Raw genomic sequence first — 18783 nt, forward strand, 5'->3', positions numbered from 1 at the left:
AGTAGTGGAGTCAACCACTTGGTCGATCCTGGGTAGCCCGAAAGGGTCTTTAGGACAGTGTTTGTTGAGGTCGGTGTAGTCGACGCACATTCTCCACTCGCTATTTTTCATGCAAACAAGTACGGGGTTGGCAAGCCAATCAGGGTGAAAAACTTCTTTAATGATCCTTGCCGCGAGTAGCTTGGCTAGTTCTTTTTTGATTGCTTCTCGTCTGTCTTGAGTGAACCTGCGGAGTCGCTGCCATTTTGGAGTAGCTTTGGGATCAACATTTAGAGAGTGCCCGATCAGCTCCTTGGGCACACCGGGCATGTCAGCTAGTTTCCAAGCGAAGATATCGTGGTTAGCCCGAAGGAAACTGACGAGCGCGAATTCCTATTTAGGATCTAGCCCGGTTCCAATCAAGGCTGTCTTCGAGGACTCACCCGTCTGGAGATCGACTGGTTTGAAGTCTTGCTCGCTTGTGGGTTTCACCTGTGGACTCCGACTTGTTTTCTGGGATCTCAAGTTCGGTTGGATGGAGTTTCTTTGAAGCTGTGAAGACTTGTTGCATGGGGTTAGGTGCTTGAGAAGTCGCGGCGATCTCCACAGCTTCAGTGTCGAATTCATAGGATCACCGTAGATCCCCCCGTAGCGTTAGTTCTCCCTTGTGTCCTGGCATTTTGAGTACCAAGTAGACATAATGTGGTACGGCCATGAACTTGGCGAGTGCTGGCCTTCCGAGTAAGGCGTGGTAAGATGTCTCGAAGTCGGCGACTTCAAATCTGATGTACTCGGTGAGGTAGTGTTCCTTAGTTCCGAAGGTAACTGGAAGGATGACTTATCCTAGCGGTATAGCTGCATTTCGTGGTACGATGCTGTAGAAAGGTGAATTTGTTGGGGTGAGCATTTCTATGTTGTCGAGGCACATCTTCCTTAGTGTTTTGGCAAAAATGACGTTGAGTCCACTTCCGCCATCAATGAGTACCTTTGTCAGCTTTGATCCTGCCACAACGGGGTCGAGTACTAGGAGGAACCGGCCTGGTTCTGAGAACTTGGTCCATTGGTCCTTCCTGGTGAAGGTTATGGGCACTTCTGACCATTTTAGCGGTGTTGGATCTGTTGGTTCGATGGCCATGATTTCCCTGAGTACGAGTTTGCTGGCTCGCTTGGACGTGGTGCCTGGGATTCTAGCAAAGATGACGTTGACTGTCTTGGAGGCGGTTTGGAAGTCGCCCTCTTCTTCATCATCATTGTGGACTTTGTTCTTGCCTTTGTCTTTTTTCTTGATGTATTCTTCAGGGGGTGGTGGTGCAGGTAAGTCTTGCATTACTCAACGCATGCTGTAGCAGTCTATTGCCGAGTGTTTGCTAGTCGGGTGCCATGGGCACTGCTTTTTGAGTAGCTCGGTGAAGGTTGGCCCTTCATCATTTTTACGGGATCCCTTTTTAATTTCCCGGAGTTAGTCATGGCTGCAACGGTGTTGTCGGGCTTCCTTTTACGGTTTTGATTACTCAAAAAGTTATTTCGAGTATCATTGTGTCGAGTTCTATCCTGGTCATTGTTGTCGTGCCCTCGGTTGCGATGAGAGCCGAACCGTTCTCGCTCTTTGTCTTCTTCATCTACCCACTGTTGTACCATGACTTTAAGGTCTTTGACATTAGCTGGTCGTCGCCAACCGAAGTCTTGGTATGTTCGTCGATCGTAGAGTCCGTTTTGGAAGCACTCGATGACATCTGTTTCTGAAATGTCAACTATAGTTGCCTTCTTTTCGAAGAACCGTCGCAAGTAGTCACTTAAGGTTTCACCTTCTTTTTGCTTAATTTGACTCAAGTCAATCTTGTTGCCTGGTCTAGCCATGGAGCTGGCATAATTGTTAGTGAAAGCCTTTGTCAAATCTGCCCAAGAGTCGATTGATTTGGGTTTGAGTGACTCAAGCCATGTAAGCGGTGCGGGTTCCATGCATATGGGGAAGTGGATAACTTTCGTGTCGTTATTGCCCCCGGCTGCTTGAACTGCTAGCGAGTAGCATCGTAGCCATTGGATGGGGTCTGGTTTGCCATCATACTTCGTGATTCCTGTTGGCTTAAACTTCTCGGGTAGTCTTGTCCTCATTACCCGATTTGTGAAAGCAGGAAAATGGTTGTAGTTGTCGACTTATCGCTCACGCCGACTGTTGAGTATTTCTCGCAGATCACTAAAATTTGACACTTCGCGATTTTTTCGAGTAGGGTGAATACTTTTTACGGAGTTAGTGCAGCTGACTTCTCCAATATCCTTATGGTATATTGGGGCATTGTTTTTACTCGAACCTTGGCTGTGTTGCTTCGGTTGGTTGACAACTTCATTGTCGTTTCTTTGTACATTGTCGTTCCTTTGATCGGAAGTTTCGTCTTGTGGGGCGTTAGCTGTTGACTCATTTTTTGAGACGTTGTCGAGTTGTGCTAATCGCCTGGGGGTTCTGTTCTGGCTAGTACCCGGGTTGTTATTTTGAGTAATAACAAAGACTTCTCTGTCTGGGTAGTAGCTTCCGGAGCTTGATGTTGCGATTTCTGTGGAACTTTCTTCACGCTTGAGGTGAGTGGGACACCTTCCTAGTATGGGATGTTGTCTATGTGGGTGACAAGGCGTGACTTGTCGTCGCGCGCGAGGAGAGATGGTCTCAAACCTGGCCAGTGTACGAATCTGCCTTGTGATGTTGAAGTTATCACCAGTCCTTGGGCTGGTCCAGATAGTGGTATCTCTGGGAGATAGACCGAGTCGGAGTCGTCATCTTCGTCGTTCCCGAGTTTGAGTTGAATTCGAGTGAGGAAACTCTGGTGGACTTCGGTTGTATTGCGGAGTGCATGTGGAAACCGTTTTGGAGTCGAAGTCGATTTGGGAAGCGACTGGGACCGACTAGTCCGAACTGAAGTCGAGTCCGACACGTAGTCGAACTCGAGGTTGTTAACTTTGAAATTTTTGTTTTTCCTGACCAAATCCTCCGATTCTTTCTCCTGGACGTTGATGATCTAGCGCCCACTTCAATGATGAAGACGGGCTTGATGACGACCGTTGCCATTGATCTCACGCAGAGAAACTCGACGAGCGCCCCTACCTGGCGTGCCAGCTGTCGGTGTTTTAGACCGGCAACCCGCCTAGGGGGTACCTATTGGGATACGAGGTAGGCTACACTAGCGCAAATCAAAATTTCTACCGCGTATAACAAGGAAGAACTGCCGTATAAGGATCACGGGATTACCACTCGACGCACTACTGGTGCGGAAGATGTAGATATGCGTCGATGCAGCGAAGACGATCACGTAGTCGTACGTAGTCGATCAACGTAGTCGTACGTAGTCGATCACGTCCAGCAGCTCCTCAGCAGCTCGTCCACGTGCAGCAAGATCGCCTCCGGTACCGCGGCTCGTCGTCGGCTCGTCGGTGGCTCGTCGGCGGCTCGTCCAAGTGCTGCAGGCGCAACACCTCCAAGGTATCCACACGTGCAGGGAGGAAGCGTCACAAGCCGGACTGCTAGATCCGCGAGTTGCAACAGGCGAGGGCGTGGGAGGCGCGGCAGGTGTGTTTCGCCAAAAGGTGTGAACCCTAGGGCGCCCCCACCCCTCTATTTATAGAGGTTCCTGACGGGCCTCCGGATCCGAGGCCCATTAGTACTTCTAAACCTAATCCAACTCGGATCAGATCCGAATTGGGCTTCCAGCCCCTTAAGTGTGTGACCCTATGGGTTCGGATACGTATAGACATGGCCCGAGTACTCCTACTCGGCCCAATAGTCGGTAGCGGCCTCTAGCAAGACGTGCCAACTCCTATACGCACACGAAGATCATATCAGACAAACCATCACAACATAATATACATGCTATTCCCTTTGCCTCACGATATTTGGTCTAGCTTCAAGCCGACCGCTCTTTCTCGATCCTGTGATTCGGAATCCCTTTGTAGGTTAACTCTTAACCGTACGTAGCATGGCCATGCATTTTTGGATCCGATCACTCGAGGGGCCCAGAGATATCACTCTCAATCAGAGAGGGGCAAATCCCATCTTGATTGACCATGTCTCATAGCATGCTTCTTGACAAACCCGAAAACTACCTTTATAACTACCCTGTTACGGCGTAGTGTTTGATAGCCCCTAAGTAGGTCGATCCAGGTCTAAGGACAAAGCGTATATGTTGTTTAAAGAGAGAACTACTTCTCGTGTTGGGTCAGTCCTAGCACATGTCTCCACATGTGTCCACATTATTAGTTCAACATCTCCATGTCCATGACTTGTGAAACATAGTCATCAACTAATACATGTGCTAGTCTAATATTCATGTTTGTCCTCACATGAACTCCGACTAGGGACAACTTTAGAATAACCATACAAGTAAAGAGTTTCACATACAATTCACATAATTGCAAATCAATTCAAGTAGCCTTCAATGGATATTCAATCAACACAACATACAAATCATGGATACAAATGGAATATCATCATCTCTATGATTGCCTCTAGGGCATACCTCCAACAGTCTCCCACTTGCACTAGAGTCAATCTAGAAGGTACCTAATACCCATAGCTCTTACATGCGCATCATGCTTAGCCTGCGGGAGTGGTTTTGTCAACGGATCAGAAATGTTCAGATCCGTGTGTATTTTGCATATCTTGATCTCACCCCGGTTAACGAAGTCTCGAATGAGATGAAATCGCCGCATTACGTGTTTGTTCTTCTGGTGGTTCCTTGGCTCCTTTGCTTGCGCAATTGCCCCATTGTTATCACAGTAGAGATTCAATGGGCTGGACGCATTCGGGAACACACCAAGCTCAATGAGGAAATTCCTTATCCAAACACCTTCCTTCGCAGCTTCCGAAGCCGCGATGTACTTGGCTTCTGTCGTAGAATCGGCCACCGTCTCCTGCTTGGAACTCTTCCAACTAACAGCACCACCATTCAGCGTGAACACAAATCCTGATTGTGACTTCGAATCATCTCTGTCGGTTTGGAAACTAGCATCGGTGTAACCTGTTACAACGAGCTCCTCCTCACCTCCATAGACGAGGAACATATCTTTAGTCCTTCTCAAGTACTTAAGAATGTTTTTCACCGCTGTCCAGTGACTCTCACCTGGATCAGATTGGTGTCTGCTTGTCATACTTAGCGCATATGAAACATCTGGGCGAGTACTTATCATTGCATACATGATAGATCCAATAGCCGAGGCATATGGCACTCTACTCATGCGATCCCACTCATCAGCAGTCGAAGGACACTGAGTCTTGCTGAGATGTATGCCATGTGACATAGGTAAGAACCCTTTCTTTACCTCTTCCATGCTGAACCGCTTCAACACTTTGTCAATGTAAGTATCTTGGCTTAAACCTATAAGCCTTCTCGATCTATCTCTATAGATCTTAATGCCCAGAATATATGCCGCTTCCCCTAAGTCCTTCATCGAAAAACTATTTTTCAGTGAAGTCTTTACGGACTCAAGCATAGGAATGTTATTTCCAATCAGTAATATGTCATCCACATATAAGATTAGAAATACTACAGAGCTCCCACTAACCTTCTTGTAAACACAAGACTCTTCTTCGTTCTTGGTGAAGTCAAACCCTTTGACCACTTCATCAAAACGAATGTTCCAACTCCTAGATGTTTGCTTCAATCCATAAATGGATCTCTGAAGCTTGCATACCTTTCCAGCATTTTTCGGATCGACAAAACCCTCGGGCTGTATCATATACACGTCCTCAGTTAGGTTTCCATTCAGGAAAGCTGTCTTGACATCCATCTGCCATATCTCATAATCGAAATATGTAGCTATAGCTAGAATAATCCGAATGGACTTAAGCATCACTACGGGCGAGAAGGTCTCATCGTAGTCAACTCCTTGAACTTGTCGAAAACCTTTTGCGACAAGTCGTGCTTTATAGATGTGAACATTTCCATTCATGTCCTTTTTCTTCTTATAGATCCACTTGCACTCTATGGCTTTAACACCATCAGGCGGGTCAACCAAGTTCCAAACTTGATTGTCTCCCATGGACTCTATTTCGGATTGCATGGCATTCTGCCATTTTTCGGAGTCTGGGTCCATCATTGCTTCTGCATATGTCGCAGGCTCATCATTGTCCAACAATAATATTTCCTGCATTTCGTGGAGCCTTGCCGACCTTCGTGGTTGTGGCGGTGCTTCTCTTGCCATGGGTATCTCAACTTGTTTTGCTACATTAGCATCACTCATTGATTCTTGCCCGATCGGCTCATCTTGAACTTCTTCAAGATGCACTGTCTTTCCACTCTTTTCTCCTTTGAGAAACTCTTTCTCTAGGAAAACCCCGTTCCGAACGACAAACACTTTGCCTTCTGATCAGTTGTAGAATAATATCCCAAAGTTTCCTTTGGATATCCCACGAAAATGCACTTATCTGACTTGGGTGTGATCTTGTCCGACTGAAGTCGCTTGACAAATACTTCACATCCCCAAATCTTTAGAAAAGACAAACTAGGAACCTTTCCAGTCCATATCTCATATGGTGTCTTAACTACGGATTTAGATGGTACCCTATTAAGTGTGAAAGCTGCTGTTTCTAGAGCGTATCCCCAAAATGACAACGGTAGGTCCGACTGGCTCATCATTGATCAAACCATGTCTAACAAAGTTCGATTACGTCGCTCGGACACACCGTTTCTCCGAGGTGTTCCAGGCGGCGTAAGTTGTGGAATAATTCCACAACTCTTTAGATGATTGCTAAACTCGTGGCTCAAATACTCGCCTCCACGATCAGATCGCAAGGCCTTAATTTTCTTGCCATGCTGATTTTCAACTTCATTCTGAAATTCCTTGAACTTTTCAAAGGTTTCAGACTTGTGCCTCATCAAGTAGACATAGCCATATCTACTAAAATCATCAGTGAAAGTTATGAAGTATTGGAATCCTCCTCTAGCCGTCGTGCTCATTGGTCCGCATACATCACTATGTACGAGTTCCAACAAGTCTACTGCTCTCTCAGGAAATCCTGTGAAAGGCGTCTTGGTCATCTTGCCTAGCAAGCAAGCCTCACATGTCTCGTATGATTCAAAATCAAACGAAGTTAGAAGTCCATCAGAATGAAGCTTCTTCATGCGCTTTTCACTTATATGACCCAAACGACAATGCCACAAGTAGGTAGGACTCAAATCATTAGGCCGAGGTCTTTTAGCACTTACATTACAGACAGGTGAACCATCAAGATTTAAAACAAATAATCCATTCACAATGGGTGCAAAAGCCATAAACATATTATTCTTAGAGATCACACAACCATTGTTTTCACTCGCAAATGAATAACCATCCTTCATCAAGCATGAAGGAGATAAAATGTTTCGACTTAAACTAGGAACAAAATAACAATTATTCAACTCCATAATAAATCTTGACGGGAGGTGGAGTTGCATCGTCCCGACGGTCAAAGCAGCAACTCTTGCATTATTGCCCACGCAGAAATCAACTTCTCCTCTTTCCACGCTTCTACTTCTTATCATTCCCTGCATCGAATTGCAAATATGAGCAACCGATCCGGTATCAAATACCCAAGAATTAATAATTGTATCAGCGAGAAATATGTTGTCTATACCATTAACAACAAGCGTACCTGAGGTAGAAGTACTCTTACTTCCGCCATTCTTCAAGGAAGCTAGGTACTGCTTGCAGTTTCTCTTCCAGTGACCAAGTTCATGACAGTAAAAGCACTCTTTGTCTGGAGCAGGTCCAGGTCCAGCTTTAACCTTGGGCGGTGGGTTTGGCTTAGACGTTCCAGCCTTGCCCTTCTTCTTCCAAGAATTGCCCTTCTTCTTAAAGCTAGGCTTGTTCTGTATCGCCATCACATGGCTGGTACTAGCGCTTTTCTTGATGTCAGCCTCTGCTGTCTTGAGCATACCACACAGTTCATTCAAACCCTTCTCCGTCCCATGCATATGGTAGTTCGAGATGAAGTTCCCATAGCTAGGCGAAAGAGATGAAAGAATGAAATCAGTGGCCAACTCTTGGCCCAGTGGGAAGCCTAGCTTCTCCAACCGTTGAGTGTAACCAACCATCTTGATTACGTGTGGTCCTACTGCTGCGCCTTCTGCTAGCTTGCTCTCAACAAAAGCCTTAGACACATTGAACCTTTCAGTCCTGGCCTGTGTTTGGAACATGTCTCTAAGCGCCACGATCATATCGTGCGCCTCATGGTTTGTTTCGAACTGCATCTGCAGCTCAGGTTCCATGCAAGCAAGCATAAGGCAGCTTACTTCGAGATTAGCATCACATGCTTTCTTGTAAGCATTCTTAGCAGCAACGGGTGCATCTGTTGGAGGTATGCCCTAGAGGCAATCATAGAGATGATGATATTCCATTTGTATCCATGATTTGTATATTGTGTTCATTGAATATCCATTAAAGGCTACTAGAATTGATTTGCAATTATGTGAATTGTATGTGAAACTCTTTACTTGTATGGTTATTCTAAAGTTGTCCCTAGTCGGAGTTCATGTGAGGACACACATGAATATTAGACTAGGACATGTATTAGTTGATGACTATGTTTCACAAGTCATGGACATGGAGATGTTGAACTAATAATGTGGACACATGTGGATACATGTGTTAGGACTGACCCAACACGAGAAGTAGTTCTCTCTTTAAACAACATATACGCTTTGTCCTTAGACCTGAGATTGTCGCATGTTTTCTAGATGTGGATCGACCTACTTAGGGGCTATCAAACGCTACGCCATAACAGGGTAGTTATAAAGGTAGCTTTCGGGTTTGTCAAGAAGCATGCTTTGAGACATGGTCAATCAAGATGGGATTTGCCCCTCTCTGATTGAGAGTGATATCTCTGGGCCCCTCGAGTGATCGGATCCAAAAATGCATGGCCATGCTACGTACGGTTAAGAGTTAACCTACAAAGGGATTCCGAATCACAGGATCGAGAAAGAGCGGTCGGCTTGAAGCTAGACCAAATATCGTGAGGCAAAGGGAATAGCATGTATATTATGTTGTGATGGTTCGTCTGATATGATCTTCGTATGCGTATAGGAGTTGGCACGTCTTGCTATTGGGCCGCTACCGACTATTGGGCCGAGTAGGAGTACTCGGGCCATGTCTATACGTATCCGAACCCATAGGGTCACACACTTAAGGGGCTGGAAGCCCAATTCGGATCTGATCCGAGTTGGATTAGGTTTAGGAGTACTAATGGGCCTCGGATCCAGAGGCCCATCAGGAACCTCTATAAATAGAGGGGTGGGGGCGCCCTAGGGTTTACACCTTTTGGCTGAACAGACTTGCCGCGCCTCCCACGCCCTCGCCTGTTGCAACTTGTGGATCTAGCAGTCCGGCTTGCGACGCTTCCTCCCTGCACGTGTGGATACCTTGGAGGTGTTGCGCCTGCAGCACTTGGACGAGCCATCGACGAGCCGCCGACGAGCCACGACGAGCCGACGACGAGCCGCGGCACCGGAGGCGATCTTGCTGTGCACGTGGACGAGCTGCTGAGGAGCTGCTGGACGTGATCGACTATGTACGACTACGTTGATCGACTACGTACGACTACGTGATCGTCTTCACTGCACCGACGCATATCTACATCTTCCGCACCAGTAGTGCGTCGAGTGGTAATCCCGTGATCCTTATACGGCAGTTCTTCTTGGTTATACGCGGTAGAAATTTTGATTTGCGCTAGCGTAGCCTACCTCGTATTCCTACAGTGGTATCAGAGCCGTAGCTGCTTAGTTTTGGATTCGGGATGTGTGCATATGGAGATATGCGAGTTCTCTGTTTGATCTATGTCCTGATTTCGTGCCCTTGCTGCAATGGTAGTGTAACGACATACTCCTACCGGTCGGTTTCCGCCATCGGAGTTAAGTGATACACGTAAATCCAGTTGCAGTGAGGGAAGATCAATATGATTGGTCGAATCGAGATCCAGGGTCATACGCCAGGCGCATTAGATGTGATATAGTAGATGTGATCTACTGCCGGGGTCGGGATTTTGCCGTATGCATATGCTTCGGTAAATCAGCCGTAACTTTTCGGTATGATCTCGGATCGGGGCGATTTCTATACGAAAATTGATCTACAGAAAAAGTTACACATGAAATTCAACCGCTTCGCCGTTTTCGGCGAAATTAGATTTCCCAAATTCGGCTTGGAAGATGGAGTTTCGGGCCTCCAAAGTTTGGAACGTTAGGACGTCTAACTCTCTTTTGCAGGATGTATGTATCTTGTGATCAGTATGGCCCCTTGTGTATGTGATGCATGTGTGTAACTCATTCGTGACCTGCGTGTCGCGCGTACGGCAACACGGCAGGAGCCATATGTGTTGTCACTTTATTGTAATTAATGGTCTGCGTACCAATCTGTGATGATCCAAGCAACTATGTAATCTTCATTACTAGATTCTTTACTAGCTATTAGGCGTAATAGCATGCTCTAGTTCTTGGAGGACTCATCACCAGGAGGATGGCGCACATGGAACATGGAGATGGAGATCACCATGGTGAACAGGTTCTATGGAGATGGAGATCACCATAAGAAAAACGGGCCATACTGTGTCACAAACTGTGTGAATGCTATTCTGTTTATGTTTTACTTTCTGCATGCTGTGATGTTAGAAATAGAACGATCCCTCACAAAGTTTAAGTTAGTATGCCCTCCCAACTAAAACTTGCACCGTCCCATGTCTTGTACAATTAGTGGTGGGTCTATGAAATTAGGGTGCCACTAGTTTTCCTTGACTAGACGGGTTTGTGTCGGACACTTACACGCATAAGGGTTGGTTTGCTTAACATGGTCATCTTAACGGTTAAGGACCTTGGGGCATAAAGGTTGGGCGCCGAGACATAGAGATGTCACCCAACAACAGGAGTCATATGTGATATGATTAGCAAAAGTTGCTTACCGATCTACCTCGTTTGCTAGCGGTGATGCTAAAGCTCACTAGTAGACTTGTTAATTGTGGATCCTGAATCACTAAGTTTCAATAGAGGGATATTGATTTTAGTGGGAGTAGATTCTGTTAAAATAGTTTAATGTAATTTGCTCTATCATGGATACGTTTGTCTTAGTGTATTTTGCATTACTTTTGTTGTAGATTAAATGGCACCTAGCAACACCACCACATCGTTTGCTTTGCGTTCGGTCCTTGAGAAGGACAAGTTGAATGGAACAAACTACTCGGATTGGATCCGCAACCTGAGAATTGTTCTCAAGGCTGAGAAAAAGGAAGATGTTCTAGACAACCCACTACCAGAAGAACCTGCTGATGATGCACCCGCTGCTGCTAAGACTGCTTACAAGAAAGCATGTGATGCTAACCTCGAAGTAAGCTGCCTTATGCTTGCTTGCATGGAACCCGAGCTGCAGATGCAGTTCGAAACAAACCATGAGGCGCACGATATGATCGTGGCGCTTAGAGACATGTTCCAAACACAGGCCAGGACTGAAAGGTTTAATGTGTCTAAGGCTTTTGTTGAGAGCAAGCTAGCAGAAGGCGCAGCAGTAGGACCACACGTAATCAAGATGGTTGGTTACACTCAACGGTTGGAGAAGCTAGGCTTCCCACTGGGCCAAGAGTTGGCCACGGATTTCATTCTTTCGTCTCTTCCGCCTAGCTATGGGAACTTCATCTCGAACTACCATATGCATGGGACGGAGAAGGGTCTGAATGAGCTGTGTGGTATGCTCAAGACAGCAGAGGCTGACATTAAGAAAAGCGCTAGTACCAGCCATGTGATGGCGATACAGAACAAGCCCAGCTTTAAGAAGAAGGGCAATTCTTGGAAGAAGAAGGGCAAGGCTGGAACGTCCAAGCCAAACCCACCGCCCAAGGTTAAAGCTGGACCTGGACCTGCTCCAGATAAAGAGTGCTTTTACTGTCATGAACTTGGTCACTGGAAAAGAAACTGCAAGCAGTACCTAGCTTCGTTGAAGAACGGCGGAAGTAAGAGTACTTCTACCTCAGGTACGCTTGTTGTTTATGTTATAGACAACATATTTCTCGCTGATACAGTTATTAATTCTTGGGTATTTGATACCGGATCGGTTGCTCATATTTGCAATTCGATGCAGGGAATGATAAGAAGTAGAAGCGTGGAAAGAGGAGAAGTTGATTTCCGCGTGGGCAATAATGCAAGAGTTGCTGCTTTGACCGTCGGGACGATGCAACTCCACCTCCCGTCAGGATTTATTATGGAGTTGAATAATTGTTATTTTGTTCCTAGTTTAAGTCGAAACATTTTATCTCCTTCATGTTTGATGAAGGATGGTTATTCATTTGCGAGTGAAAACAATGGTTGTGTGATCTCTAAGAATAATATGTTTATGGCTTTTGCACCCATTGTGAATGGATTGTTTGTTTTAAATCTTGATGGTTCACCTGTCTGTAATGTAAGTGCTAAAAGGCCTCGGCCTAATGATTTGAGTCCTACCTACTTGTGGCATTGTCGTTTGGGTCATATAAGTGATAAGCGCATGAAGAAGCTCCATTCTGATGGACTTCTAACTTCGTTTGATTTTGAATCATACGAGACATGTGAGGCTTGCTTGCTAGGCAAGATGACCAAGACGCCTTTCACAGGATTTCCTGAGAGCAGTAGACTTGTTGGAACTCGTACATAGTGATGTATGCGGACCAATGAGCACGACGGCTAGAGGAGGATTCCAATACTTCATAACTTTCACTGATGATTTTAGTAGATATGGCTATGTCTACTTAATGAGGCACAAGTCTGAAACCTTTGAAAAGTTCAAGGAATTTCAGAATGAAGTTGAAAATCAGCGTGGCAAGAAAATTAAGGCCTTGCGATCTGATCGTGGAGGCGAGTATTTGAGCCACGAGTTTAGCAATCATCTAAAGAGTTGCGGAATTGTTCCACAACTTACGCCGCCTGGAACACCTCAGAGAAACGGTGTGTCCGAGCGACGTAATCGAACTTTGTTAGACATGGTTCGATCAAAGATGAGCCAGTCGGACCTACCGTTGTCATTTTGGGGATACGCTCTAGAAACAGCAGCTTTCACACTAAATAGGGTACCATCTAAATCCGTAGTTAAGACACCATATGAGATATGGACTGAAAAGGTTCCTAGTTTGTCTTTTCTAAAGATTTGGGGATGTGAAGTGTTTGTCAAGCGACTTCAGTCGGACAAGATCACACCCAAGTCGGATAAGTGCATTTTCGTGGGATATCCAAAGGAAACTTTGGGATATTATTCTACAACCGATCAGAAGGCAAAGTGTTTGTCGTTCGGAACGGGGTTTTTCCTAGAGAAAGAGTTTCTCAAAGGAGAAAAGAGTGGAAAGACAGTGCATCTTGAAGAAGTTCAAGATGAGCCGATCGGGCAAGAATCAATGAGTGATGCTAACGTAGCAGAACAAGTTGAGATACCCATGGCAAGAGAAGCACCGCCACAACCACGAAGGTCGGCAAGGCTCCGCGAAATGCGAGAAATATTATTGTTGGACAATGATGAGCCTGCGACATATGCAGAAGCAATGATGGACCCAGACTCCGAAAAATGGCAGAGTGCCATGCAATCCGAAATGATCACCGCTAGCAAACGAGGTAGATCGGTAAGCAACTTTTGCTAATCATATCACATATGACTCCTGTTGTTGGGTGACATCTCAATATCTCGGCGCCCAACCTTTATGCCCCAAGGTCCTTAACCGTTAAGATAACCTTGTTAAGCAAACCAACTCTTATGCGTGTAAGTGTCCGACACAAACCCGTCTAGTCAAGGAAAACTAGTGGCACCCTAATTTCATAGACCCACCACTAATTGTACAAGACATGGGACGGTGCAAGTTTTAGTTGGGAGGGCATACTAACTTAAACTTTGTGAGGGATCGTTCTACTTCTAACATCACAGCATGCAGAAAGTAAAACATAAACAGAATAGCATTCACACAGCTTGTGACACAGTATGGCCCGTTTTCATATGGTGATCTCCATCTCCATAGAACCTGTTCACCATGGTGATCTCCATCTCCATGTTCCATGTGCGCCACCCTCCTGGTGATGAGTCCTCCAAGAACTTGAGCATGCTATTACACCTAATAGCTAGTAAAGAATCTAGTAATAAAGATTACATAGTTGCTTGGATCATCACAGATTGGTACGCAGACCATTAAATACAATAAAGTGACAACACATATGGCTCCTGCCGTGTTGCCGTACGCGCGACACGCAGATCAGAAATGAGTTACACACATGCATCACATACACAAGGGGGCCATACTGATCACAAGATACATCCATACATCCTGCAAAACAGAGTTAGGCGTCCTAACGTTCCAAACTTCGGAGGCCCGAAACTCCATCTTCCAAGCCGAATTTGGGAAATCTAATTTTGCCGAAAACGGCAAAGCGGTTGAATTTCATGTGTAACTTTTTCTGTAGATCAATTTTCATATAAAATTCGCCCCATTCCGAGATCGTACCGAAAAGTTACGGCTGATTTACCGAAGCATACGCATACGGCAAAAATCCCGACCCCGGCAGTAGGTCCCATCTACTATTGCACATCTAATGCGCCTGGCGTATGACCCTGGATTTCGATTTGACCAATCATATTGATCTTCCCTCACTGCAACTGGATTTACGTGTATCACTTAACTCCGATGGCGGAAACCGACCGGTGGGAGTATATCGTTACACTACCATTGCAGCAAGGGCACGAAAACAGGACATAGATCAAACGGAAAACTCGCATATCTCCATATGCACACATCCTGAATCCAAAACTAAGCAGCTACGGCTCTGATACCACTGTTGGGATACGAGGTAGGCTACACTAGCGCAAATCAAAATTTCTACCGCGTATAACCAGGAAGAACTGCCGTATAAGGATCACGGGATTACCACTCGACGCACTACTGGTGCGGAAGATGTAGATATGCGTCGATGTAGCGAAGACGATCACGTAGACGTACGTAGTCGATCAACGTAGTCGTACGTAGTCGATCACGTCTAGCAGCTTCTCAGCAGTTCGTCCACGTCCAGCAAGATCGCCTCCGGTACCGCGGCTCGTCATCGGCTCGTCGTGGCTCGTCGGCGGCTCGGCGGCAGCTCGTCCAAGTGCTGCAGGCGCAACACCTCCAAGGTATCCACACGTGGAGGGAGGAAGCGTCACAAGCCGGACTGCTAGATCCGCGAGTTGCAACAGGCGAGGGCGTGGGAGGCGCGGCAGGTGTGTTTCGCCAAAAGGTGTGAACCCTAGGGCGCCCCCACCCCTCTATTTATAGAGGTTCCTAACGGGCCTCCGGATCCGAGGCCCATTAGTACTTCTAAACCTAATCCAACTCGGATTAGATCCGAATTGGGCTTCCAGCCCCTTAAGTGTGTGACCCTATGGGTTCGGATACGTATAGACATGGCCTGAGTACTCCTACTCGGCCCAATAGTCGGTAGCGGCCTCTAGCAAGACGTGCCAACTCCTATACGCACACGAAGATCATATCAGACGAACCATCACAACATAATATACATGCTATTCCCTTTGCCTCATGATATTTGGTCTAGCTTCAAGCCGACCGCTCTTTCTCGATCCTGTGATTCGGAATCCCTTTGTAGGTTAACTCTTAACCGTACGTAGCATGGCCATGCATTTTCGAATCCGATCACTCGAGGGGCCCAGAGATATCACTCTCAATCAGAGAGGGGCAAATCCCATCTTGATTGACCATGTCTCATAGCATGCTTCTTGACAAACCCGAAAACTACCTTTATAACTACCCTGTTACGGCGTAGCGTTTGATAGCCCCTAAGTAGGTCGATCCACATCTAGAATACATGCGACAATCTCAGGTCTAAGGACAAAGCGTATATGTTGTTTAAAGAGAGAACTACTTCTCATGTTGGGTCAGTCCTAGCACATGTCTCCACATGTGTCCACATTATTAGTTCAACATCTCCATGTCCATGACTTGTGAAACATAGTCATCAACTAATACATGTGCTAGTCTAATATTCATGTGTGTCCTCACATGAATTCCGACTAGGGACAACTTTAGAATAACCATACAAGTAAAGAGTTTCACATACAATTCACATAATTGCAAATCAATTCAAGTAGCCTTCAATGGATATTCAATGAACACAACATACAAATCATGGATACAAATGGAATATCATCATCTCTATGATTTCCTCTAGGGCATACCTCCAACAGTACCCTTGGTGGCCTTTTGTGCGGTAAGGGCCGTCGAGAATCAAGGAATCAATGGTGACGCGGGGAACACGATTTAGACAGGTTCAGACTGCTAGATCGCGTAATACCCTACGTCCTGTGTGTTTGTTTGTATTGATCTTGGAGTTGTTCTTGTTTGAGGAGGGTCCCTGCCCGCCCTTATATACACGGGAGGGCAGGGTTACAAGTTCGAGTCCTAGTTGAGTACAATTACAGAGTTCTACTCGGTATGGCCCGAGTAGTTTTCCATGTGCATACTTGACTAGTCCGAGTGGGATATGCCTATCCCCTTGTCTTGATCATATCTGAGTACGTCCCTTAGTGGGCCGTTCAAGGTCTACTCGTGAGCTTGGGGTGCAGGCCCGACACCCCTTCCGCAGGTTCTTAAGTTTGGAGGGTGCTTGGTTGGATGGGAGTAGCAGCACGATATGTGCACACACTTCTTCGTATATATATTTTGGAGACATATGTTGTAGTAAAAAAATATTTGGTTGTGAAGTCTTTGCCTAGCTTATAATCTCTTTTGGACCCAGTTTGTAAGATGTTCTATCAAGATGATTTAAGTTGCTTTTGCATGCTCTGTTCTTATGTCTTTGTTGCTGTTTTGTTTTTGTTCGTGCCTGTAATAGTTGTAGAATGTTGCTACTATTCTGGGGTTGTGTTACACTGGGATACGTTGAACTACTATAAAAGAAAGCTCTAAGTGGATCCATAACATTGATAAAAAAATCACATGTAACCAAAAATTAAGCATCAAATGAAGTAAAAAAAAAACAACTCCCCATACTAAAATATCGTTTAAGTATTGCAGCCAACTCATATATATATGTAGAGATACTCATTTTATACAGTAATACCATCGCATAGTACTTATTTGCAATGCAAATCGCCATTCTAATATATTCAAACATATGGTGCAATGTTCTGCGCATTCGCAGGGGTGGGGGAGGGGGCATGCGTTATTGATTCAAAATGAAAGTGTTGCAATGGACTACAACGAACTAGTCAACATTACTAAAAAATAAGAAAATCCTTAAAAAAATAGGTAAGATGATTAGAGAAAAAATAGCTTGTGCTGTAAGTCGAGATGTAGCCTGGTGCGTCAGCATTAATTCTTATGTTGTCCTTCGCCCATTCGCATGCCAAGTTCTTCACTAATTGGTTCAGTGAAGCTAATAAAATATCCAGAACCGGTTATCATGAAAGATATATTGAACATTCTTATCTTCAATTCATGCTCAATTAAAAGAAATAATAACAAATATAGAGGTATCTACCTTTAGTCATACCATAAATAGGTCCACTAAATAAGGCTACCACTCCAGCAATTGAAGATATAAAAACAATGCTTCCTGACCCAGATGCTTTTAGAAGAGGATGAACAAGTAGGCACAAATGATATGCCGATTCAAGATTAGTAGCCATCAAAAGTGAGTATTCCTTGTAGTATGCTCCATAGCTGGTTTTCTTATGGCTATCCCTGCATTGTTTACCTAATATAAATAAAACATGAAAAACAATATTTAACAAATTGAACATTCCAACCGTATAGTGAGCAAAATGTAGTTTGTGCAGTGAAATATGTAACTGCATTTGTAAGCAGCAAAAGTAAAATACAAGAAAAACTATAACACGGGATGAATATAGATGACAGTAAAGTAGGCTACACTTCCAAGACCGAATTTATAGGTTAAGTCCATTTTCTTTCTCCACTGAAGCTGGACTACTAGTTGCTTTGGTTCTAGTAATAAGTGCATTTGGTATTTCAATGCTTTGCAAATATAATGTTCATCAGCAGCTCCACTGCATCTTTTTTCTTCGATCTACCTTCAGACCAACAATTCCTTATTATATTCTTGTGGACAAGTTTTGCATTGTTGCCTGGTGTCTTGCACATGACACCTGTACCTATCTTTTTAACATGGTAAACTATATATTATTGGAATATACTTGACGTTTTACATGTTAAAAATACATGTACCAATTAGTTAATTCAAGTACGACCTTAAATTTTTCATTTGGACCTATTTGATCACACTGTATATTATGTCCAATAAGCCACATAGCAACATACAACGATAACATTCATATTTGATCTCCCATAATTGATGGATCTATGCATGACTTAAATAGATTGTAGAAGTTATCTGTTTGGCAACTAACAAGCCATTGTAGAAGTTATCTGTTTGGCAACTACTTAGGGTGTGTTTGGTACCGGGGACGGGACGGGACGGGACGGGACGGTCCCAAATTTGATAGTGTTTGGTTCGGAGTCACGAGGGACGGGACGGTCCACAAATGGGAATATGCTCCCAAGATGCGGGATGACCCCGTCCGGCCAAAACGAGCGGACAGAGTCATCCCACTTCGGGCGCCGTCTGCTCCGTCCTTCTCCGTTCGCAAGACTGGCGCGGGGCTGCTTCGTCTCCGGCAGGACGGGGTCCTCCAGCGGCGCGGCCGGTGCCCAGGGTCGGCGGCCGGCAGGGACCTCCGACGGCGTGGCCTGGGACGAGCGGCCGCCGGAGCAAGCGGGTCCAGCCGGCGGGGCGAGCGCCCCCGGCGCCGCGGCCGGTGCCCACGGCCAGCAGGCCCCTCCGGCGGCGC

The 18783-nt window shown here is 45.5% G+C and overlaps 1 pseudogene; it reads right to left on the reverse strand.

Moving 5' to 3' along the window:
• Positions 1-18783, reverse strand: part of LOC105914927 — a 32515-nt pseudogene that overhangs the window by 12637 nt on the left and 1095 nt on the right.

This window comes from Setaria italica, chromosome VIII (genome assembly GCF_000263155.2).
Source record: "Setaria italica strain Yugu1 chromosome VIII, Setaria_italica_v2.0, whole genome shotgun sequence".
Lineage (NCBI taxonomy): Eukaryota > Viridiplantae > Streptophyta > Magnoliopsida > Poales > Poaceae > Setaria > Setaria italica.